Source organism: Chiloscyllium plagiosum, unplaced genomic scaffold (assembly GCF_037043375.1).
Source record: "Chiloscyllium plagiosum isolate Xiang-an unplaced genomic scaffold, Cpla_swu_hap1 HiC_scaffold_48, whole genome shotgun sequence".
In the NCBI taxonomy this organism is placed as follows: Eukaryota; Metazoa; Chordata; class Chondrichthyes; order Orectolobiformes; family Hemiscylliidae; genus Chiloscyllium; species Chiloscyllium plagiosum.
The window spans coordinates 26,192,008-26,217,246 of record NW_028270186.1 but is presented as its reverse complement, the minus strand read 5'-3'; the positions used below and the strand labels follow the sequence as shown (position 1 = coordinate 26,217,246).

Here is a 25,239-nt window from a genome sequence, read left to right as displayed (position 1 = left end):
GCCCAGAATAGCAAGGAATTTTTTCAGCTGGAGTAGGTTTAGAAGAGGTATACCAGCATATTGCTAGTGGGGAAGGTTTGAGTTATGATGAAAGGCTAGATAGGCTGAGAATATTTTCTCTCGAACACGGGAGCTTGAAAGGTGACCTGATAGAAAGTTATAGACTATTAAGAGTTCGGATACAGTTAACTGTAACTGTCTTTTCTCCAAGGAGGTGGACTTTTAGACGAGAGGGCAAATGTTTAAGGTCAAAAGAGAGAGAGATTTAAAATAAGGCATGAGAGGCCTTTTTAACAGAGGATGGTTCATGTGTGCAATTCACTTCCTGAGGCAGTAATGAATGAAAGGAAATTTTACAACATTTACAGAATATTTAGATCGATAAATGAATTGGAAAGTTTCAGTGGGATTACAAAAGCCATTCATTCATGCCCAGTCCATTATTTAATGCCCATAGAGCAGTTCAGAATCTAGCATGATCTTTTGGATCTGGAATCACATCCCAGCCAGACCAGATAGGTATGGCAGTTTCCTTCCCTATCAGGCATTAGTGAATCAGATCTACAACAACTAATTCAACATCATCATTATACTCTTCAGCTCTAGGTATTTATTTAAATAAAATTCCAGCATCGGCCATGCCAGGATTTGAACCCGTGTCCACAGAATTATATCTGGACATTCCCATTAACAATGCAGTAATAATATCACGAGTGCATAATTAAGCCTCAGCAGTTACAGGAGCCGTCAGGTGCGACTCTTTTAGTTTGGCATGATGTTCAGCATGAGCTGTTAGGAGTGAAAGACCTGTTTCCATGCTGCGTGAGTCTATGACTATGAGTCGATGGAAATGGCAGCTGGTTGTGATAAACAGCAGCATTGTCAGTTCAGTTCATCTCCTTCTCGGATATGTAATCTTGCTGGTTACTCCGGAGGTTCGTTTGCTCACTGAGCCCTTTCGACACACGGGACTGTTCAGTCTGTCCCCAGTTTGACTGAATAAATGAGTTTCCACTTCAGCAGTCAACTGAATCTCGCATTTCCCTAGTTTCTCTGTGATATCGGTGTCCTTATATCTACCCAAGGGGGAACGATTGGTTCAAATCATGTCCACGCAGACGCAAGTCCCGTTGTCCATGTTGTGAATGTGTTTTTATTCTTCCTGATATACCCACAGGGTGTGGATGTCACTGATCAGGACAGCATTTGTTGTTCTCCCTGATTCGCTGCTGTCTTGCTGCATGAGATACATGGATTTTATCCCAGTCTCGTGTGACTGTGTGCAAATTCTGTCTTTGCTTGTGTGAGTTTCTCCCACAGTCTGAAGGTGTGCAGGTTACTGGGATCAGCCATGAGAAATGAAGGGGGAAAGGAATAGGTATGCAGTGTGATGTGGTCAGCATATCAGGTAAACAGGAAAACCAATATTCATTATCTACTTTAAACCTGGCTCCACTAGGCATGCAGTTAACTCTCACAAACCACCGTTCCCCTTCCATTTTAGTGACGCCCTCTCCGTTCTTGATTTAAACTGATTGAACGTCAGGCAATTGCAGCTGACATTGCTGATGTGGACCTGTAACATGCAGGGAAGCGATTCGCAATGCTGCACAACATCATTCTGCTTGGAAAGATCAGGCAGTATTTCATATTGATTACTGTAAACGTTAACCTTTAACAAGCCAAGACAGTAAAATTATTGAATCCTCATCACTATACTACCTGGGACGATTTCTGTTAACACCACCCTGGACACCATGAGATTCGTCATTCTATTCTGCCATTCTTCTGTGCATGATCCCTTCGGCTCTATTCCGGTCTTGTTGGTTGGTTTACAATATTGAGGCTATCCAATCATCTGTTGTATTTCAGTTTCTGATGTACGAGACCTTCTCTAATGAGCTGGCAATGTGCTGGTTCAGTGGTGATAACACTGGTCTTGTAAACTAGAAAAGTGCTTGAAATAGCCCATTCCTGTTTTTAATTCCAATAACTTGAGGAAAACGATTCGGCAGGACAGGAAAAAACGGGCGTGAGCAGTGATCCAGTTTGCCAGCAATAACGAGGTGAGACAGTATATACTAGAGAGAGATGGGGAAAGAATGGGCAAGGAACACTGGGACGGGAGGGATTGAATGCTTCCTTTCTTTGCTGGTGTTGAAGTCTGAAATGGGACAATATCAGCCAAGTGGGTGAAATGTTACTTGCTGCTTGTTTTCTCCCGAGGCCTGTATCACTCTTGGGGAAATGTGTCTGCGCGCTTCAGCCTGTGGGTAAAAATGGGATTCAGTTCCCCGACTGGATGTGAACACATTTTTCCCATCTCAAACTTCAATCCAATTTATTGTGTCTTACGAGATTAAAACGTTCCAAAGAAATTAGCATTGAAATGAACACGTGAAACGTCAGAGTTTACAAGGTTGCAGACCAAGTGCTGGGAAGTGAGATGATCGGGCCCAGTTCTGTGCTGTAAACATTCGATAATTCAATCATTTTGGAGGGCAAATATATCTGCAGAGACATAATTCCAAAAACCGCGTTATGAAGAAACTGTGCAACTGCTTCTGCCCTCATCCCTGGTGGTCTAGTAGTTAGTATTCGGCGCTTTGACTGAGTGGCCTGGATTTCATTAGCGTTCAGGAAATCAGGACTTCTTCTTCCTGACGCAGAGAGAGCAGCTTTACCAGGAATCTGTTTCATGCCTTAGATCAGTCAATACTCCAGCCCTTGAATGAAGGGAAAAGTGCCTTCCTTCTCTCTACACCGTCGACAGTTCATCCTTCATTCTCCTCTGATTCCACTTTCAAAAGAGTTTCAAAGAACTGTCAAAACTGAGTGTCAGCTATTTCTTTTCTGTGTTATTCATACACAGGAGCTGCAGCGATTGAGTGGGTTGGTTTCTGAAAATGAAACGTACCTATGAGCAATGTATTGGGCTATTCCAGGATTGCCTTCTCTGACAGCGCTGCGACATGACTGATGTTGTCTATGATATGAAAATGCCAGTGTTTGAGTTGGATAGGCAAAGTTAAAAATTACACAACATCAGGACATAGTCCAGCAGGTTCATTTGGAAACACTAGCTTTCAGAGAGCCGCTCCTTCATCAGGTAGGTGTCTTTCTGCAGAAACTTGATGCGTGTGTCAATATGCGCGATGTTGTGGAAGATCATCTGGACTTTAACCGACCGTTCGTGGTGTCGATGGTACCCATGACTTGGATGTGTTGGTATTGGACTGGGGTGGACAAATTTAAAAAATTCACAAAGCCAGATTAGAGTCCAACAGTTCACAACCACCTGATGAAGAAACAATGCATGGAACACTGGTGCTTCCAAATATGCTAGTTCGATACAATCTGATGCCATGTGATTTTTAACTTTGAATACCCTTGGTAATGTTTAACTGATCGTAGACAGTAAAAGAATTTTCGTTCCTGGAGATGAAAATTTCAAACATTATCCACCTCAGTGTAATAAAAAAGATTAGTTTGGATGTGTGCTGAATCTCCACAATGCGCTTGCGCCAAGCAAAAGTCGAACCTGCACCCGCCTGATCCAGAGCCAGCTATACGAATGGCTGTACCACTGGCCAGATGCACAGCTGAGATTTTACACGCTACAGAGCTGTGATGCGAACAATGACAGGAGCAATAAAAGTAACAGTCACAAGGTGAGCGAAGAACAAAGAGAATCACCATCAATGAATCACTTCACATTGTCCTAAATAATTGATCAGCCAATCAATGAGGTCACTGCTGATCAAGGAAATTGCAACTTACTTTGCTACGTTTTCACCATAATTAGAGGTAAACTCCAGCCTAATCATTACATCGCATATTCCCATTAATTTTCAGATTTAGATTATGTTAATGACCTGTCCGTATTTGCAGAAAACTGAATGACATGAAATGAGTGAAAATGTCCTTCTGGTGATGTAATCTAGTGCAGGGTCGGCCAGAAAAGAAAGGTCAAAGACTTGAAACATCTCTCCCATTTCTCTCTGTACCAATACGTTTTCCTGAGTTTAATATTTGCAGGACTTGTCTTTAATATCTAATGAATTACTTATTTTCCCATGACAGAATCTTCATAAATCAGTTAACACCTGAGGTGTTGAAACCTATTTTACTTCAGATTAAAATAGTTGAATACCCTTTCTTCCAGCCTAATGTCCCAATACTCCCTCCTCTTCCATGCAAATACAAGCTGCTCCAAGAGAGGTTGGAGCTCCCAACCTGACGTTCCAATGTTCCTTGCTGCTCCATGTCAATACAAGCTACTATAGTTGAAGTTGCAGCTCCCAGTCTGATGTTCCAATGCTCCCTGCTCCATGTCAATAGAAAACGTCCAGTTGCTGCTGGCTCTACCAGTCTGATGTCCGAATGTTCCCTGCTGCGTCATGCCATTAAAAGCAGCTCAAGGTGAGAGTGGAGCTCCCAGACTGATCTCGCAAAGCGCCCTGCTCCATGTCAACTGAAGCTGCTCCAAATGAGGTTGGATCTCGCAGTTTGATGTCCCAATGCTCCCTGCTCCTCCATGTCAATAGAAGCTGCTCTAGGTGAGGTTCGAACTCCCAGCCTGCTGCCCCAATGCTCCCTGCTGCTCCATGTCAATTAAACCTGCTCCAGGTGTGGTTAGAACTCCAGACTGATGTCACAATGCTCCCTGCTCCCTGGTCCATGAGAACAGACGCTGCTCCAGATGAAATGGGAGCTCCCATCCCTGGCTCTCGTTGACGTTGTAGCTCCCAGTCTGATGTTTTTATGCTCCCTGCTCCATGTCAATAGAAGCGGTCCAGTTGAAGTTGGATCTACCAGTCTGATGTCCCAATGCTCCCTGCGGCTTCATGTCAATAAATCTCAGACTGATGTCACAATACTCCCTGGTCCATGTCAACAGACGCTGCTCCAGATGAGGTGGGAACTCCCATCCCTGGCAGATCACACCTCACATAAATACTGCCCACTGACCATTTCCACCACTGGAGCCATTGGTGCAATGTCCACATCATGAGAACCTATTCTTACTTTTAATCACCACCGACTCATTATTTCCAAAGGACTTCTTTCTTAAAACTTATTTTGCATGTGCATATTGCAGTCAATCCGAAGTAAGATAATCGCGCTAATTGACGTATGCTCACGAGAAATCACATTCTTTTTTTCATGTTGCGTAACTGCTACTTAGCAAGGACAATGTTTGTTATAGAATCACTCTTTTATTTCACGTGAGGGAATTTGGTTTGTATTATTTAAATTAAACTTGGTCACTGTGTCAAATGATCAAATAGATCTCAATTTCTGAACAAAATTGGTAATGTTGTCATTCACCTTGAAATGTGGTGTCTATGTCTTTCAGCCACACGGGTATTAGAACGAACCGTCTGTTAATGACATGCGTATAAAGACATTTCAAATCAGTTTTCTTGTTTATGTGCAGGATAGGGGACTCTGCGACCCCCCCATCAGGCACTCTGCTTCCCTTCCCAAGAACAAAGACACGGAGGAGCTCGTCCAAAACTATTTATTCAGTTCTGCAGAACCGGGTGTTACCTCAATGGCTTCCCACGAGGCACACACACAGATTGTAATCCCCGCACGTTATATACATGTAGGAGTGGGCGGGGCCTTCTACTGTCTCAGCCAATGAGTGTTAAAGTTCCCCACTGTCCTCCTGATGGATGAGATTATTTGGTTATTCACCCAGCCAATCAGTGTTCGAGTTCCCCGCTTCTCCCTTATATGGATGATGACGTACAGCCGTGGTTGTGGGCGGTCCCTCAGCCACGAGGAAAGCTGTTTCCATTGTTCCATTCATGAAAATCTGGGGGAGTGTCTGCTCGTGCTTACTACAAGGTAGAGAAGACTAAAATGGTGGCTTTGTACTTACTATGTGCTTACTACAGCAGTTAATGATTTAAAAATTACACCACCCCCTACAAATATGCTGCATAAATCTGCGGTTATTGATACACAGTTTAGATTCAGTCCCTGCAGTTAACTTGATGACTTCTCCAGTTGTTCATAGTTCAATATGATGCATCAAGTGTGTGCATAACGAGAGGGAGCTTGTTTCCCACATCTTGTGTTTATATGTGTCTTATGTCCAGCATTCATTAATGGCGAGAGCAAGGGGGAAAGGATAAGACCAATGTGTAAGTCTGTCCATGCCCATGCACGGCACCCACATCGGTAATTCTCTATTGTGCATTTACAGCCAGTTCTCGGGTGCCCCTACACCCAGCCCCTGCCACTTTTGAAATATCTCCATTGTTTCGTGCTGTCTCTCTGTGCTCTTTTCACCAAGATGAATCACTTCTACCCAACTGCTACAAATTTCATCTGACAAAACACTCATTAAGAATCGCATGCATCAACATGCACTTCGCATCTCTCGTTATTTGGTTCTCCTGGATCTCTTTCATACGATGAAAGTTCACAGCAACTTGACTTGGAAAAGACAATCGCGTTCCTTTTCATTGTCCCATTTCAATCTACATTTCACTGTAGTTTAGGCAAAAGACTCAAATTATTATTTGAGATTTTATTATTGCGTCGATGCATATAAACAGACCATTGGACAGCTGTGATCATCCAAAGATAGCAAAATTGAAAATCCGCGATAACAGCGACGAGAGTGGGATTCGAACCCACGCGTGCAGAGCACAAGGGATTAGCAGTCCATCGCCTTAACCTCTCGGCCACCTCGTCACGTAAGCCAGGGGCACATTTGACATTATGAATAAGTGAATTGCGTAAATTATGCTGAGCAGCAGATATTTCTCCTTGGTATTGGTGAAATGATAAATAGTTCAGGACGGTTCCAAGAGTACGGTCTTACCTCTGAGTTGTGGGGCAAACACACTCCCACTGTGACTCTGTGCTCACAGTGATCTGAACAAAAATGAAGAAATGACGATGTAACAAGGTCTGTTGATTTCTATGAAGATTTGAAATCAATGGAATGAAGAGCCCGTGACAGCAGGAGGTGTAAAGTTGTCTGTGAGGAATTGTTTTCCAGACTGGAGGAGAGTGCATAGTGCTCAATGTCATTACTCAGAACACCTTTCTTCCACTCAGATATTTTTGACACGCACCTGTGTACACAACAGACAATTTCAAAATCCTAAATAAGGCTAAACTGACAATTGAATTCAACAATGCAAAACCCTTGATCTGTATCATTTTCCTGGCCGTGCGACACCAAGTCACTGTATGATCACAGCAACACAGTGAGCAATATCAGAAGGAAAATGAGTGCAGTGCCAGAGCGAATGCTGGGAACAACAGTTGAGACACTGGCAAGTGCATTCCCCTGAACAGGAAAACTTCCCAAACAGTGGACTGCGGTGGAAGAATTCAGAAGGGGTTTACATTTTGGAATTTGATGCCAGAGACACAATGGAGATCTGTTATTGAGTCTGTTCAAGATGAAGGCTTTAAGATTTCTACAGATGAGAAACAAAATAAAAGGCTCATGGGTTAGTGAAGGCAAAAGTTGAAGTTGTACATTTTTACATCTTTGCAATGAGTAGCTCACCACTTGCCTAACACGGGGTCAGAACCACTGGTGAAGATCATCGTATGATCGCAGTGACCAGCCATGGAATCGGAGAAACTCGGTTTACCGAGTTAATGTACAACCAGGAATGTGGAGGTAAGCATTAATGTGTTGCTCCAGTGCTGAAGGTGATCAGTGCATGGTATCTCTGTGCAAGTATAGTGGGCTGCGCTCTGCCGAAGTTTTAAGTTTGAGCCTCACATGGAGCAGCTTCAATTTGTCGTGCTGAGGGGTAAGGATAGAAGGTGATATTGAGCAATGTCACGTTTATGGGAAAGTACCAGTTTTTGTGGATTGAGAAACGACCTTTTCAGGATACTGACACCTTGATCAAAAAACATATTGCAAATACTTAAAACGTGAAGAGACATGTGTGGAGGGAGAGCCAAAGGTGATTTTTCAGCAGACGGATGAATTTTCCCATGTGCACTGCGTTAATTTCCGGGAAAATAGATGTTGATCTGTTTTCATGTTATGCAGTTTGTTGCAAACTCGCAATGGCCATTGTAATAATAATAAAAATAGACAGATCACATAGGACCGTCTGAATATTGTATTCACTTTTAGTCTGAGAATCTTTCAACTGGAATGGTGTGCTGCAGAGCAGCACAGAGGGTTAAAAATACAAAAAAGACAGAGTAGACTTGCTGGTGGATATAAGAAAGCGTGAAATACACCGAACGTCATGTGAATGTGGTCAAATCTTTAAAGTAGGTGTTGCGTCTCCAAGTGACGATTCAATTGCCACTCATTACGATGTAACTTCTGTCTGCAGTTATTTTACGACATCAGCCCCGTTTACAATGCTTCACCTTGAATAATACGCTATATCTTTCAAATCCAGGAACTTTTTATACTCAATTTTCTTCAGCTGAACGTGTTCATGAAATGTCTTTGTGTCTGAAAACAACCAAATCGAAATTAATCCAGACCCACACTTTTACTTTCTTTCAATGGTAAATTCCCTCCTTGTATGGTTGTTCGTGTGTTTTTTAAAACACGGTGAAATCAGAAATCTACGTTTTATTTCCAGAAAGTCATTCAGGAATTCAGCAACTTTATTGAGTGGAAGAAACTCTCATCCAATCTTTTCTTAATCATTCACTGATGGTTTTGAAGCTCCAACTAAAGTTGTTGATTCACTCGAAAGACGAAATTTCCCCGATTTAGTCACTTCAAACCACACGTTATGAGAAAATCTTTTTTGTTTACTTTAAAACTTGAGTGTTTCTGGTCCAGTATTTCCACATGTCGTGCATAAACTCCTTCATTCTGTCCATAATGCGGATGAAATCATTTCTATCCTTTCTGATGTTTTTTATGTCTCAGTAAATCCCATCCCTGGGCTTCCTAATATCTTGCTATTCAGTAAGCAGCGTCTGTACCCTTCCTAACCTCTTCACATGACTTTGTTGGAGAATAAGGACAAGGATTACACACAATGCTCCCACTGAGGGTGACCTAAAGATTTCACAGTTACAAGATGAACTATTTGCTTTAAATATGATTTCTCTAAATCTCCATGATCTGAGTGAGTGTCAGCTATTTCTAAAGGTAACTGAAGTTCAAATACATCACAGTAGGGTTCGAGTCATTCCAGTGCAGACTGGTTCTGGACAATAAATATCATTACCAAAAGCCACCGTGGGTCTGAAATCAACACTTTGCACATAGAAATTGTCGTAGCTATTGTGTATCATATTTCCGTGTTTTTGCCCACTTTGTTTATCACTTCATGTGTCCTTGTATTGAGTTCTACTGAATGATTAATTTGTGAATGGAGACATTCCCTTCACCTCTTATTCGAAACTCCATGGAGCATTGAATAATTGTATTCAGATGCTTCCAGAGGACAGTCCTGCCATTACTGAAATGAATCAGTGAACATTCCGCACGTATCCTCGCAGGGAAGGATTTCCTCCTACAGTTTATGAGATCATTACAGCACTGAAACCCATGTGTGCATTCATTTAACCTAAAACTGATGCTTCAAAACTTTCAGACTAAGATTTTGCATTCTGCTTGTTTTGCTTGTCCTGAAAGTTACATTCCACATTGTGGTATGTTTGTGAATGCTAGCATTTTCTGAATCTTGAGCAATGACATTTAAATTTTGCCAGAACACTATCTTTCACTGTTCTCTCTTTCCCTTGTGGTTCCCCATTTAATATACTGTATTTTATCAGTATATCTTACTTTTTCGACAATTCAAACAATCTCGCTCCTGATTACTAAACCGAGAGAATGCCATAGTTTTGTTAATTTATCTGCAGTGCAGCTGTAGGGCGCAGTGATCAAGTGGAAAGGTATTGATCACGTGAACCAAGTAGCAGTAGCGGGCTTTTGAAATCTGGCTATTCTATCGCAGTCATATTCAAAATATTCAACATTATGTTTAGCCAAATCATATTGGTAGAAAATAAGAAAAAAAATGAAAGAACCGCCGATGTCGAAAATCAAACAAATACAGAAGTTGCTGGAAAAGTTCAGTATTTCTGACAGATCTGTGGAGGAATGGACCAATTGATCAGAAACTGGATTCGTGATGGAAGAGCACAGCAGTTCAAGCAGCATCCAAGGAGCAGTAAAATCAACGTTTCGGGCAAAAGCCCTTCATCAGGGATAAAAGCAGAGAGCCTGAAGATTGGAGAGATAAGCTAGAGGAGGGTGGGGATTGGGAGAACGTAGCATAGAGTACAATAGGGAGTGGGGGAGGGGATGAAGGTGATAGGTCGGGGAGCGGGGAGGGTGGAGTGGATAGGTGGAAAAGAAGATAGGCAGGTAGGACAAGTCAGGACAAGTCACGGGGACAGTGCTGAGCTGTCCCCGTGAAGTGGGGTGAGGTGGTGGAAGGGGAAATGAGGAAATTGTTGAAGTCCACATTGATGCTCCGGGGTTGAAGTGTTCCGAGGCGGAAGATGTGGCGTTCTTTCTCCAGGCGTCTGGTGGTGAGGGAGCGGCGGTGAAGGGGGACCAGGACCTCCATGTCCTCGGCAGAGTGGGAGAGAGAGTTGAAATGTTGGGCCACAGGGCGGTGGGTTGATTGGTGTGGGTGTCCCGGAGATGTTCCCTAAAGCGTTCTGTTAGGAGGCGACCAGTCTCCTCTACGTAGAGGAGACCACATCGGGACCAACGGATACAATAAATGATATTAGTGGATGTGCAGGTAAAACTTTGATGGATGTGGAAGGCTCCTGTTGGGCCTTGGATAGAGGTGAGGGAGGATGTGTGGGCGCAGGTTTTGCAGTTCCTGCGGTGGCAGGGCAAGCTGCCAGGATGGGAGGGTGGGTTGTAGGGGGGCGTGGACCTGACCAGGTTGTCACGAAGTGAACGGTCTTTGCGGAAGGCAGAAAGGGGTGGGGAGGGAAATATACCCCTGGTGGTGGGGTCTGTTTGGAGGTGGCGGAAATGTCGGCGGATGATTTGGTTTATGCGAAGGTTGGTGCGGTGGAAGGTGAGCACCAGGGACGTTCTGTCCTTGTTACGGTTGGAGGGGTGGGGTCTGAGGGCGGAGGTGCGGGATGGAGACGAGATGCGTTGGAGGGCATTTTTAACCACGTGGGAAGGGAAATTGCAGTCTCAAAAGAAGGAGGCAATCTGGTTTGTTTTGTGGTGGAACTGGTCCTCCTGGGAGCAGATACGGCTGAGGAGGAAGAATTGGGAATACGGGATGGCATTTTTGCAAGAGGTTGGGTGGGAAGAGTTGCAATCCAAGTAGCTGTGGGAGTCGGTGGGTTTGTGAAAAATATCAGTGTCAAGTCGGTCGTCATTAATGGAGATGGAGAGGTCCAGGAAGGGGAGGGAGGTGGCAGAGATGGTCCGGGTAAATTTAAGGTCAGGGTGGAATGTGTTGGTGAAGTTGATGAATTTCTCAACCTCCTCACGGGAGCACGAGGTGGCGCCAAAGCAGTCATCGATGTAGCAGAGGAAGAGGTGGGGAGTGGTGCCGGTGTAATGACGGAAGATCGACTGTTCTCCGTAGCCAACAAAGAGACAAGCATGGCTGGGGCCCATACGTATGCCCATGTCTACCCCTTTGACCTGGAGGAAGTGGGAGGATTCGAAGGAGAAATTGTAAAGGGTGAGGACCAGTTCGGCCAAACGAATGAGAGTGTCGGTGGAAGGGTACTGTTGGAGACGTCAGGAGAGGAAGAACCGGAGGGCTTGGAGGCCCTGGTCATGGTGGAAGGTGGTGTGGAGGGTGTGGATATCCATGGTGAAGATGAAGCTTTGGTGGCTGTGGAAACGGAAGTCTTGGAGGAGGTGGAGGGTGTGGGTGGTGTCTCGAACGGATGTGGGGAGTTCCTGGACTGGAGGGATAGGACAGTTTCGAGGCAGGTAGAGATGAGTTCAGTGAGGCAGGAGCATGCTGAGACAATGGGTTGGTCAGGGTGGTCAGGCTTGTGGATCTTTGGAAGGAGGTAGAACCGGGCAGTGCGGTGTTCCCCGACAATGAGGTTGAAAGCTGTGTTTGGGAGATCTCCTGAGGTTATGAGGTTCTGTATGGTCTGGGAGATGATGGTTTGGTGATGGAGGTGGGGTCATGGTCGAGGAGGCGGTACGAAGAGGTGTCCTCGAGTTGGAGTTTGGCTTCAGCAGTGTAGAGGTCAGTGCGCCAGACTACCACTGCGCCCCCTATATCTGCTGGCTTGATGGTGAGTTTGGGATTGGAGCAGGGGGATTGGAGGGCTGCGCGTTGTGTGGGTGAGAGGTTGGAGTGAGAAGGGGGTAGACAGGTTGAGGCGGTTAATGTCCCAGTGGCAGTTGGAAATCAAGAGTTTGAGGGCAGGTAATAGGCCAGCGCGGGGTGTCCAGGTGGATGCATTGTGTTGGAGGTGGGCGAAGCAGTCCTCAGTAGGTGGGCGGGAGTCCTGATTGTGAAAGTAAGCTCGGAGGTGGAGGCGGCAGAAGAAGGGTTCGACATCACGGCGTGTATTAAATTCATTGATGCATGGACAGAGGGGGATGAAGGTGATTCCTTTGCTGAGGACTGATCGTTCGTCCTCAGTAAGGGGAAGGTCTGGATGGGACTAATTCTCTCACTGTCTCAGGTTTCCACAAGGATCATCATCTCCCCGCTCACCTGATCTGTAATACTGTGGTGCCTCCAGTGAGCAAGATTTGGTCTGTCGATGTAAAACATCATTATCATTGCCATCTGTTGTCTTGAACAGTTGATCAAAATCAAGGGAAAGGGGAGTGAATCTATATAATACACTTTTATCTCCGCTTGACAAATCCTGTGTCAAGACTCAAACTTATTCCAGTTTGACCCTTTGTTCCTCCCAACAGCAAAACTACTTGCCCAGATCCTTTACCAGGTTTACTGACAACAGTCAAACTCCACAAAGAGATAAATCTAATACTTTCGATTGGTTGAATGAACTGTGCAGCTTGCAGGAAATTGAATGATATGAAAAGATTTATACAGACATTCCCAGGATGTAATCCAGTGCTGGGTCAGCGATTTGAGGAAGGTCATCAAGCTAAAATTTCACCTCTGTTTCTCTATCCACAGGTGGATATTCACGTGGGGAATATTTGCAGATTTTCTGTTAATAATTGGCATGTTTAACAAAGACAAAACTTTTCCCTACGTCAGAAACTGGAGTATTCAAATAAATGCTACTTTATTCAACATTGTTTTCAACTGCACTTCAGTCTGATCTTCAATAATCCCTGGTTAATGTCAGTAACAACATCTTTAGATAAGCATTGAACTTACAGCCTTGGCATGTTATGCACTTTTAAGTATTCAGCGCTGACCAACTGCGTGACGAGAGCCGCAGATAGCGAACCTGTCACGTGACCAACACGTACCTTGGGAACTTTAACTCAACTGCTCTACTTTTGCTGTGATTATTAGATTCCCTGCAGTATGGAAACAGACCTTTCGGACCCAAAAGTCCACACCAACCCTCCGAAGAGTAACCCAACCAGACAAATTTCCCCTCTGACAAATACACTATGGGCAATTTAGAATGACCAACTCACCTGACCTGCACAATCTTTAGACTGTGGGAGGAAACTGGAACACCCAGAGAAAACCCACGCAGACACGGGGAGAATGTGCAAACTCGACACAGACAGTCCACCGAGGCTGGAATCGAACTTTGGACCCCGTTGAGGCAGCAGTACTTACCACTGAACCACAACACTGTGGGATCTTTGGTGGTGATGTGCTGCCCCACTGGTACCTCAGTCACTCAACCTACTTCATTTCCCTGATCCGTCTGGTTCTGAAATTAAAGCTAATGCAGACAAGGTGACACTGCCATGAGCATGTGATTATTGAAGCATCAGGTTCACGAAAAGGATACAAAAGGGACACAAAAAATGTAAAAAAAATAGACGATATTGAAAAATGGATTTCCGTTGGTTTCTGCGTTGTTTACAGACAATGTTACCTTGCCGCTGTCGCAGGGCTTTTCCTTCAATCAGCTTCAATCCGCACAGAATTCGAATCAATGAAACTTCGCCAACTTCCTTCTGAAAGGTCATACAGTTAACATGAAACATTTTGCAATCATTAATAATCTTCACCATTCCTACATCCAAGAACACGTTGCACAGTTTGCATGAATGTTGAAGATGTAAGAATGTTATGCAATAATAAAAATTCAATTACAGTTTAAATCGTCAAGTAGGTAGAATGCACAGAAAGTCTCAGCATGTCAGAAATTCATGTGACCAGAACTGCAGCCCAGCAGATTTGATACCTGTCCCTGAATCCCAATATCCACATGTTTGCTTGCTCCATGTACCCAGTTGGAAACCTGTGTGAAGGAGCATGTAGTCTGACAGAGCGCCTGAGAGAATCCATCACTATCTGATTTAAATCAGCAATAGGAGTTGTCTGTTTTGGCTGTGAGAGCGTTAGTGTAAAGGGGAGGACTTTGATATTCCGTAGTGTCGATTCACATTGCTCTCATCATGTTAATTTTGAAAACACTCTGTAAGAAACAGCACAGAAAAAGATGAACACGAGGAGGCTATTCCAAACACCTGTACTACCCGCCGTTTGATATCATCATGGCTGTCTAAACACGTCAATGTCTTTCCACAGCACATCCACAACAACCTGTCACACAACGGGATAAAGACACTTAAGCAATCGAACATTTCTGTGCAACTTTGGGAGGGAAATGTGTTCAGAGACAATGGGTTTCTGCACGGAATTTGCAGGTTTTGCGGGTGAGCATCTGATTCTGGTCTGAACATGATTCCGTAAAAACTCACAACCTAGAAGGTAAGGAATTTCCTCTGGTCAGTAGCAGGGACGAGAACTCCAGACGACAGGAATTGGCGATGAATCAGCACAACAATCAATGATTCAGCTGAAAACTGAACTAAACTCCAATTCTGATGCGGTTCAAACTCACAAACTTTGAATAGCAAAGTTACCAAATTTGTAGAAATCTAACACGCTTTTCATTGCACCACAGAGCTGCAGTCGCCACAATTTTACTGCACCCAAAGTTTCGGTTGTCGTGGAGAAAATGTCAACAATCACCAGGAGATGCGGAGAGTTTTTCAAGGAGTATATCTTTTATTTGCAAACAAAAACCGTGACATTCAGAAAACAAATTCTTGAATCCCCCGAAACTTAAGGTTCTTGACATAGAGTCATAGAGTCATTGAGATGTGCAGTATGGAAACAGAACCTGTTGTTCAACTTGTCCATACCGACCAGATATCCCAACCCAATCTAATCCACCTGCCAGCAACTGGCCCATATTCCTCCAAACCCTTCCTATTCACAAGCCTCTTAAATGTTACAATTGTACCAGCCTCCACCACCACATCATCTCGCAACTCATTCCATTCACGTACCACACTCTGGGTGAAAAAGTTGCCCCTTAGGTGTCTTTTTTTTATCTTTCCCCTCTCAAACTAAGCCTATGCCCTCTAGTTATGAATTCCCCGAACCAGGTAAAGGACTTTATCTATTTATGATATCCAAGCTCCTCATGATTTTGTAAACCTCTATAAGGTCACCCCTCAGCCTTCGAAGCTCCAGGGAAAACAGCCCGTCTGTTCAACCTCTTCCTATAGCTCAAATCCTCCAACCCTGGAAACATTCTTGTAAATCTTTCTGAACCCTTCCAAGTTTCATAACCTCTTTCCGGTAGGAAAGAGACCAGAATTGCACGCAATATTCAAATAGTGGCCGAACCAATGTCCTGTACAGCCGGAACATGGCCTCCCAACTCCTGTACTCAACACTCTGACCAAAAAAGGAAAGCATACCAAACTCCTTCTTCACTAACTTATCTACCTGCGACTCCACTTACAAGGAGCTTTGAACCTGCACTCCAAGGTCTCTTTGTTCAGCCACACTGCCTCGGACCATTCCATTCAGTATATAAGTCCTGCTAAGATTTGCCTTCCCAAAGTGCAGCACGTCGCATGTATCTGAATTAAACTCCATCACTTTATACCTTGTATTTAATCGTGTTTTTTAGCTTATCAGAATGCCCAACTGTGTTAGTCAGAATTACCTCACTCCAGCTATACAATAAACCAATGGTGTTAGTTCCCATTGTCGTTCTACTTCTGCCACTATGGTTTTTCATAATTCTACTTAATATTATTCTACTGTCACTACTAGGTATTCTACTGCCACCTGTGCTACAATGACCTTCCATCCCAGACTAACCTGTCATGATTAGATATTTAGCTACCCCATCTATCACAATGTTTTCCTGACCCAAGCTGACTCTACGAACTACTGATTAGATATTTAGTGTCATATCTTTCCGTCTACAAGCGTCTCAAGCAGGCTGACTGTACAATCAATTATTTATTTAAAGTCATGTCCTAAGTATGTATTATCACGACTTGCCCCAAACTGCCATGATGATATTGAGTAGGCAAGGGTGACTTTACTAATTGCTTTTATCTCCGTCTGCCATTGTAACCTTTCAGCCCAGTCTGACTCTGCTATTTGGTGTAGGAGCATTCCACTATTCTTTTCCTATCCTGCCACACTGGCCCCATCCTGCCCCAGTGACCCTGTGACGAATGTAGCATTCCGCAGACCCCTTGTAACAGATCGCCAGTAGTTTCCATGTCTTTACCCTTCCCATGCTTTCATGCTCTGTATTTTCTGTACAGTGTTCGGTTCTTTCATCAGACATCTGTTTAACTTCACCCCACTTTCCAGTACCTGGGCCTTATCCATGTGTGCTCTAACTTCTCAAGTATTCGGTAAATTCTCCTGACGCATAGTTTTACCACACGTTCAAACAGTGAATTCCAAATAAACAACATTCCCAGAGTGAAAACGTTCTTCCAATATCTCCTCTGAACATCCTCTTACTTGCGTTTGACGGAGATCCCTGGTTGTTAACTCTTCCCATTAGAAGTTTATTCCCATCACACCTATCTATCCCCTTAATGTGCACCTTAATCACTTCCTCACTCAGCCTTCTCCGCTCTCAAAAAACGAGCCTGAGCTGAGATCGTCTATCTTCGACATGGCGATAGTGTCATGCTGGAAGAGAACAGCAGGTCAGGCAGCATCCGAGGAGCGGGAGAATCGGCGTTTCTGGCATACGTCTTTCATCAGGACTGAGTCTGGTGGGTGGGGGCTGAGAAATAAATGGGTGGGGGTTAGAGTTGGGTGCAAGGTAGCTGGGAAAGCGAATGGTGGTTCGAGTCGCGGGAGGAGGTGATATGTCAGAGGGGGAGAGATGTATGGGTCTGGAGGGTGATGCTGAGTTGGATGCTTCAGACTCTAATAATGTGGGGGGGAGGGAAATGAGGAAGCCGTTGAAATCCGCAATTATCCCGTGTGGTTGCAGGGTGCCAAGGCAGAATATGAGGGGTTCATCTTCCAGGCTCAGGTGATAATGGTTTGTTGGTGGCCTATCCCCGATACATAGATTGTCCTGCTCTGCACTTCACATGACAGGAGAGATGTGAAAAACAAAGACTAAAAAAAGGATAAAGACTTATAGATACAGAGTTAATGGAATTAGACACAGTGCATACAGAAACCATTTGGCCAGTTGTGCCTGCACTGTGCCGTGGAAGAGATTCACACTCCCCCACTCAATCTTTTTAAATCGCATTTATGATCCACCTACAAAAATAGAAATTGTTCCAAAAGCTCAGCGAGTCAGGCAGCATCAGTGTAGAGAAATCAGAGTTAACATTGCGAATTAAAAACAGTTCCGAGGAAGGGTCTGTTGACCCGAAATGGTCATTCTGTTCTCCTCAAGCTGAAATTCTGACTTTTGTCTCTGTCTTACAACACTTACAGTCCATTCAGATTCTGTTTGCCATTGACCTGAATTGCACACCTTTGCACTGTGGGAAGTAATCGGAGCAGCCAGAGGAAACTCACAAGGGAGAGAGAGAGAGAGAGAGAGAGAGAGAGAGCATGAGTGTGCAAATTCCACACAGTCAGTCATACAAGTCTGGAATAGAATGCGGGTTTCTGGCGTGGAAAGGTTCAGTTGTACCGACTGAGTCCTCCCTATATTCAAGCATACGTCCTGGAAGCGAATTGAACCGGATCTCACGCAGCGACAGGCGGTAGTACTATCCAGGAATTTTATGTAAAAAGAAACCTATTTGGTATTACTGGAAATTAACATTCGCTTAACTATCCGAACACTTTTTTAAATCACTTGGCCTATAACCTCATCTGTGTTGACATCACAAAATTCACATCTGAATTTTGTTATGAGGATTTCTGCCTCTCCAACTTTTGCATGCACTGATTTCCAGAATTCAACTAACCGCTATTTTAAATCATTTGTCTTTGCGTTCACTCAAATATTTCCTCTTCTATCCTTAGGTCTATGCCACCCTCCCCTCCCCCCGTGATCGATCTCACCATCAAAGAGAGTCTACACCATCCATAGTTCTGATTATCTCAAACATGTCTCCTCTCAATTTCTTCTGCTGTAAGAAAAACATCTCCAGATTATCGAATTTTTCTTCAAATCTGTCCTGCATCATTTCCAGTGCTATCATATCCGTGGTATCATGCGAATTACAGAACTGCACACAATAGACTAGATAGAGCCAAATGAGCAAGTGAAATAAATGATGTAGAATTCCACAGAAAGAGGGACTTTAAATATTTTTTTCTTTTCCTCACTGCTACCTGTGTCCTTTTCCTGAGCCTGATGTTCCAATAATCTATGGTCCATGTTGTAAAAGCTGCTACATGAGAAATGATCTCACAACCACGGTATCGAAATGGAATGAATGGTTTGAAAGTGAGGACGTGGTTCTTCTTTGATGGTACAGAGGCGCATGAAATGCCAAAGCCGGGAGTGTTCCTGGTCAAAGGCGGGGCGGAAGGGCATATTTGTCTCCGTGTATTAGGTTATTAAGATACAATAGCAGCATTAACCCGCACTGCAGATTGGCTCAGCAGACGCATGCTGGAGCCTTAAGCAAGAGGTCGATTAATTGAAAGCATTCTCTGAAATTTTCCTTAACAATGCGCTGTTTTCTTACTTTGACAGTAAGAGCTGTTTTTGATCACATCGACATCCACATCATTGCTCCCAGTAAACACTCCAATCCAGCATACATCACTTTCATTCCGACACAGCCACATTTCATATTCTCATTCCCTCTGTGATAATTGGAATTGACAATGTCATTCTCTGAGATGTAGCAATGTAGCATGAAGTTCGTAGTGTAGTGAACAAAGAAGAACAAAGAACACAGAAAACTTACAGCCCAAGAACAGATCCTTTGGACGCTGAAGCCTGAGCTGATCCACTGACTCAACCTATTACCCAATTCCAAACCATCTGTATCCTTTTGCACCCCACATACTCATGCATCTGTCCAGACGCACCTGAAATGAATCTACCGTGCTTGCCTCTACTACCTCTGTGGTCAACTCTATCCAGGTACCAAGCACCTTCTGTGTAAAATACTTCCAACGTTGCGCTCTCTTAAACTTTTCATCTCTCACCTTGAACGCGTGACATCTCATTATTGAATCCCTCACCTTGGGAAAAAGCTTATCTCTATCCTCCCTGGCTATACCCTTCATGATTTTGTAGACGTCAATCAGGTCCGCCTCAATCTCGTTTTTTTTTAGTTAAAACAAACGTAACCGACTAAACCTCTCTTCAGAGCTAGCACCTTCTATACCAGGCAACATCCTCATAAACCTTCCCTGCACTCTTTCATAAACGTGCACATTGTTTTGGTAATTTGGCGACCAGAACAGTACACAGCATTCTAAATGCGGTTGAACCAAAATCTTTTACAATTTTAGCATGACCTGCCAGCTCTTATACTCAATGCCCCGTCCGGTGAAGGCAAGCACGCCATATGCCTTCTTGTCCACTCGATCTACCTGTGCAGCTACATTCAGGGTACAAAGGACCTGAACTCGCAGATCTCTCTGCTCATCAACTTTACCCAAGGCTCTTCCGTTTACAATATACTTGGCTGGAGAATTCGACTTCCCAAAATGCATTACCTCATATTTGCTTGGATTCAACTCCATCTGCCAATTCTCCACTCAACTCTCCTGTCTATCTATATTATCCTTCATTCTTTGACAGTCCCCTATGATTTCTGCTACTCCACCAATCTTCCTGTCATCTGCAAATGTAATGGCGATATTTGGGCTAGCAACCCTTGGAGAATGGAGCATGGCAGCTGCAGGTAATTAGATTTGATGAATAAAATCTGGAATATAAACCCGCTCAGAGGAAGAGTGACAAAAAGTTTTAATTTGCTGAAAAACCATTCATAAATTTCCCTTCAAAAGGGAAATCTGCCGTCCTTAACCAATATATGACTCCAGCCGCACAATAATACGGTTCACCCATAAATTCCCTCTGACTCAGGTCAAGGAGATTTAAGGATGAACGGCAAGTGCTGTTCAGACTATGATGGTCACACTCCGTGGGAGAATAAGGAAGGATATAAAAAGATGCATTGATGACGGGGATAATTGGGAGTCGTCTCAGCGTGGACTCAAATTCAACTGCTTATCCAATCTAAACAGACACAAGGATACCTACGCCGCAATGAAGTCAGGTCCATGGGGGCGGGGTCTGCAGGAAGGGATTCAATTACCCGTTGAAATGTAAACTCACTTGCTCAGTCACAAAGTGGACAGGTCATTCACCACTCCCATATGTGAGAAAGAATCAGTCAGGAGACCAACCTGCAGAGTCACCATCAGGTTTACAAATGACAGCAAGGGTCTGATTCTGCTGTTATTTCAGGTATTCATCCCATCCAAAAATGAAGCATGTTTGGATGCCTTTTTGCAGTGGAGTACCACTGTTTCCTGATGTTGATCAATAATTCAAACTTAGTTGTCGGAGTCATGATTTAGAAGTTGTGTAGTTGACTATGATGAATAATGTCAGGGACCGCAGGGATATAACAATCAGGTAGAAAGGGAAAATGGAGAATGTAATTGAATCCAGACCGATGAGTGATAATGAATTTGGGGAGTTGAAACAATAACAGTGAGGATTCTGAGTGGTGTACTGGAACAAAGAGATCTTGGAGTGGACATTCACAGATCTCTGAAGATTGTTGGACAGGGAGATCAGTTGTCGAGAGGGTTTTTGGCTATTTTCTATTGTTGACCAGCGCAAGCGCCAGTTTAGGAAACAACTAAAGGAATGTGTACAAGTCTGGTCAATGCAATAATCATTAAAAAAAAAAGCATGATAAAAGAGGGAGGGCTGAAGTATAACACTTTGCCCATCAAGACCGCTTCACCACTCAATGCATTTACCACTGGTTCCTCTCCAAGTCATGCTGGTATGTTCCTTGGAGGGTAATTTGCAAACGGTGACGTTTCAGTGCATCTTCAACCTTGTATTATAGTCGGTAAAGTTTTTGAACATTGAAGTTTCTGTCAATAAAACCTGGATAAGTTACTCCAGTTGAATCTTCTCGGTGGTGCACTCTGCTGCAATTATGCTTTAGCAGTTAAGGGAATAAATATTCAGGTATTGAAGAATGTACAGTTAAGTGATGCATTGTCGTGGATGGCGTCCAGTTCTGTCAGTGGTATTGAAGCTGCACCCACCTAGGCAAATGGAGAGAGTTCTGTTAAACATCTAATTTGTGCGTTGCGGACAACGTAGGCTTCACGGAGACAAGAGTTGAGTTAATAATCAAACAAAGTCGACCGACGGACATGTTATTGTAGTCAACTTCTTTATATGGGCGGGCAGGTTCAATTTCTTCTAAATACTAGCTCCCAGGACGATCACACTGAGGAATTCAGTTACAATGAAGCCATTCAATGTCAATCGAATATGATTAGATTCTCATTTGTCAGAGTTATCATTGCTGCATTTGGTCCTTCTGTGGATCAATCCGATTCCAATCGCTTTCTGATTTCAAGTTCCAATTCCCATCTGCGCCTGAAATTTCAACCCGTTTCCTCGCCGAAATTTCTTCACCTGCCTTAATAATATGTAAGGACGCTGTAAGGGACAGCAGAGATTTACAAATGTGTTGCTAACTCTGTCCAAAATGGAGCTTCGTGGAATGATTTGTTAGGCTGGGATTATTCTCCTTGACACAAAGGAGGTAGAGGGGAGCTCTATAATCACATAATAATATTTATAAACGTTCACTATTCACTGGATCTTGACAGGGTCGATACAAGCTGGTGTGAGGAGAGCACCAATTACATGAACACAGAATTAGATATTGTCTATTTAATTCAGAAATGATGAGTAATTTCTTTGCTCAGGGGTCAGAATGTCTGTGGCATTTTGCGGCACCCACTGCTGAGGTTGAGTTGTTGGGTATTTTCAAACTCTGCCAGATAGTTAATCAGAAAGATGATGGAATTTTGTCGAGGTAAGTAAGCAGAATCGAGTTGAAGATTATCAGATCAACCATGAGTTCATTGAATGTTGTGGCAGACTCGATGGGCTGAGGGGCATACTTCCATTTTGTTTAAAATTTGGTCTAACGCCTTATTTTATGCATAAGTTCAGAATTGTGAGGGGATGGGCTGAAGTGATAGGAAACGTTTATGAAAAAGATCAGACAGATCAGGAACAAGGCTCATAAACTCAGGAAGAAGAAATGTGCTGTGGCCTGGGTGCAGCAAATGACACTGGGCACAGCACAGGTGGCTGTGTCCAGAAGCTGTGATTGCTGAAGAAATTTGGTAGACTTTATACAGTTGGCAAGTGAGTGATCACGCTGGATGATGGATCGTTGTATGATTCACACACAGCAGAAATTTGTGGAAAAATGAAAGGTTCGTTTCATTGGAGAAGATTTCTGCGGTTCCGATTCCGAGTGACAGTTTGAATCTTGTGTGAAGTGTTTGGTTAAAATACTCGTGAACAACCCCACTGGATAAACTTGTGCTCCCGATCTCTTGTTATCTGTTTCTCTTTCTTTTGATGTAACTTCACAGAAAGACAAGATGGAATGTGGGGCAGAAAGAAAAATGCGTTCTTTCTTTTTACAGCAATTTAATGCAAAATTGAATAGAATGTCTGCTCTCGCTCTTCATTTCGACTTTAATGTGGTATCGATTGCTGGTGAATCTCCCGTGCAGTGAAGGGCAAGAAGAAGATTCTCGATCCAGTGTATACCAGAGTGTGAGATGCAAAGAAAAACTGCTGGAGCTGTTTGTGAAGTTAGCAACTAGAGTGTGACTCGAATCTGTGAATGTGGAGCACAACAGTATAATAACCCACCACCATAATCGCTCGGTCTCCTCAGCACATTTTGTAAAGCGGTGACATGTGACCTCATCACGGTTACATGCAGTGAAAGTCTTGGATGAGAAATTTCCAGAGCGGAACCGATTCCACGCCAATGTGTTTCTGCTTTCACCAGAATTATAAAGATTGCAAATTCCAATAAATAGCCATGCTGGTCAGAATGAATAGCTGTCAGTGATACATTCTGAGTCAGAACTATGTCAGAATCCAACAGAGAACAAGACCTTTAAGTCATATTCTCATCTTCATTTGACTCATAATTTCACGTGAAGAAGCAGCCATGGAGAGGGAAATAAAGGCGATATTGTGGCTCAATGTCCTTTCTCATATGGCTGAACCTGAATTGGATTAAACCGCAAGAAACGCTGTTTGTTCGTTTCATTTTAATTTTGCTGCAACCTGACAATGTTCATTGTAATATCGCAAGTGAATTAGATTTATCTCATTGGAACGATTAATGTTGTATTCAAATTTGCTCCGACTTTATTTCAGCTTAAGGAGAATACTTCTTAGAAAAGCAGAGGGTTAAAGTGCAGTTTTGTTGCTCGTTACTTTGGCAGATTTCACCGAATATTAAATGGACCAAACATCATGGTGATTGTCCTCACATCTTTAACGCAAGTGATTAAAGCACGAAGTCGATCTCCAAGCAACTGGTCACTTCCTATTCATTATGTAATATCTTCCCATCGCAATAAACAAAATCCGCTCAGCTCCATTTACAATGCTTTAAGTGGAATATTATGCTTTCAAAATTTAGAGTTTTGGAATCGAATCTTATTCAGCTGCACATTTTCACGAAATGTCTTTACATTTAAAGTCAACCAAATTAGACATTGTTTCCCCGCAACTTCCGACCGACTACACCCCACCCCTATCCTTTACCTAGCCACACGCTGTCTCTTCTCCTTGTGAAATGTATTCCTTGTATGTCACCAAATGTGCCTTTTCAAATATTTAGCAAAACAGATTCTCGGAGTGACAGCGATTCTGTTCTCATCATGTCTTTGTCCTTCAAACGTTTTATCAAAGGTATTGAATGCCTGACATCTAGATGTTTACTTACTTGAAAGAGGGAATTTTCCACCTATTTACTCTGTCCAAACATTTCATAACCTGAAAAAACCCCTTTAATCTTCCTTGGTTCAGGGATAACTGTTCTCAATTTTCCAAGAAGACAGGTGAATAAAATCTCATCCTCAGTACACCCCCATCAGCATCGTCTCTAATGGCTTTACACCCCAGTAAACGTCGTCATTATCAATTCATAGAATCACAGAATCCTACAGTGCAGAAAGAGCAATTCAGTCAATCGAGCCGGTGCGACTCTCTGAAGGTTATGTCACCCAGACCAAGCTTCCTTCCCTATTCCCAAATATTTCACCTGAGGAAGAGTGAGCCCTCCCCTTATGGTTTCAAATAAACCTGTTGGACTATAACCTGTCGTCCTGTGACTTCTGACATTGTCCCCGCGTTACCCATGGCTAATTCACCTAACTTACTTAATTCACTCCCTGGACACGAGAGGGCAATTCAATTTTGCCAATCAACCTAACCCTCCCTGTGAACAGCAGTGCGAATTATTGATACAATGTTCCATCGTAGTGACCAATTGCTGTATCATTTCTTAATGGCTTTATACGCTGGTAACTCGGCCTCATCAAAGCAAATCAACCCAAATTCAATGTATCGAAACGCTACTCTTTCCATTGCAATTTCATTCGTGCTGAGGGAAATGATTCTGCAATCATATTTGAATGTTTTTACGCTGTTTCTTTCTCACCGTCCTGCTTCCAGTAAACACTTCAATCCAGTACAAGTCTGTCAAATGCTTTTCATTCCAACACAGACACAATGTACAGTTTGCTGAAGTCACGTGTTTGTATTTTCACTGACACTCTGCCTCCCTGAGAGCTGCAGCCCTTCCCTACACTGATTCAGGCAGCACTGTCCTTCCTGTGACATGCA

At 43.4% G+C, this 25,239-nt stretch overlaps 1 non-coding gene across 1 annotated transcript; it reads right to left on the bottom strand.

Annotated features, from left to right (window-relative positions):
- Window positions 1-6,629: 6,629 nt before the first annotated feature.
- trnas-gcu (transfer RNA serine (anticodon GCU)) lies at window positions 6,630-6,711 on the bottom strand. Its single transcript has one exon. It is a non-coding gene; the product is annotated as a tRNA-Ser (tRNA).
- Window positions 6,712-25,239: the final 18,528 nt, after the last annotated feature.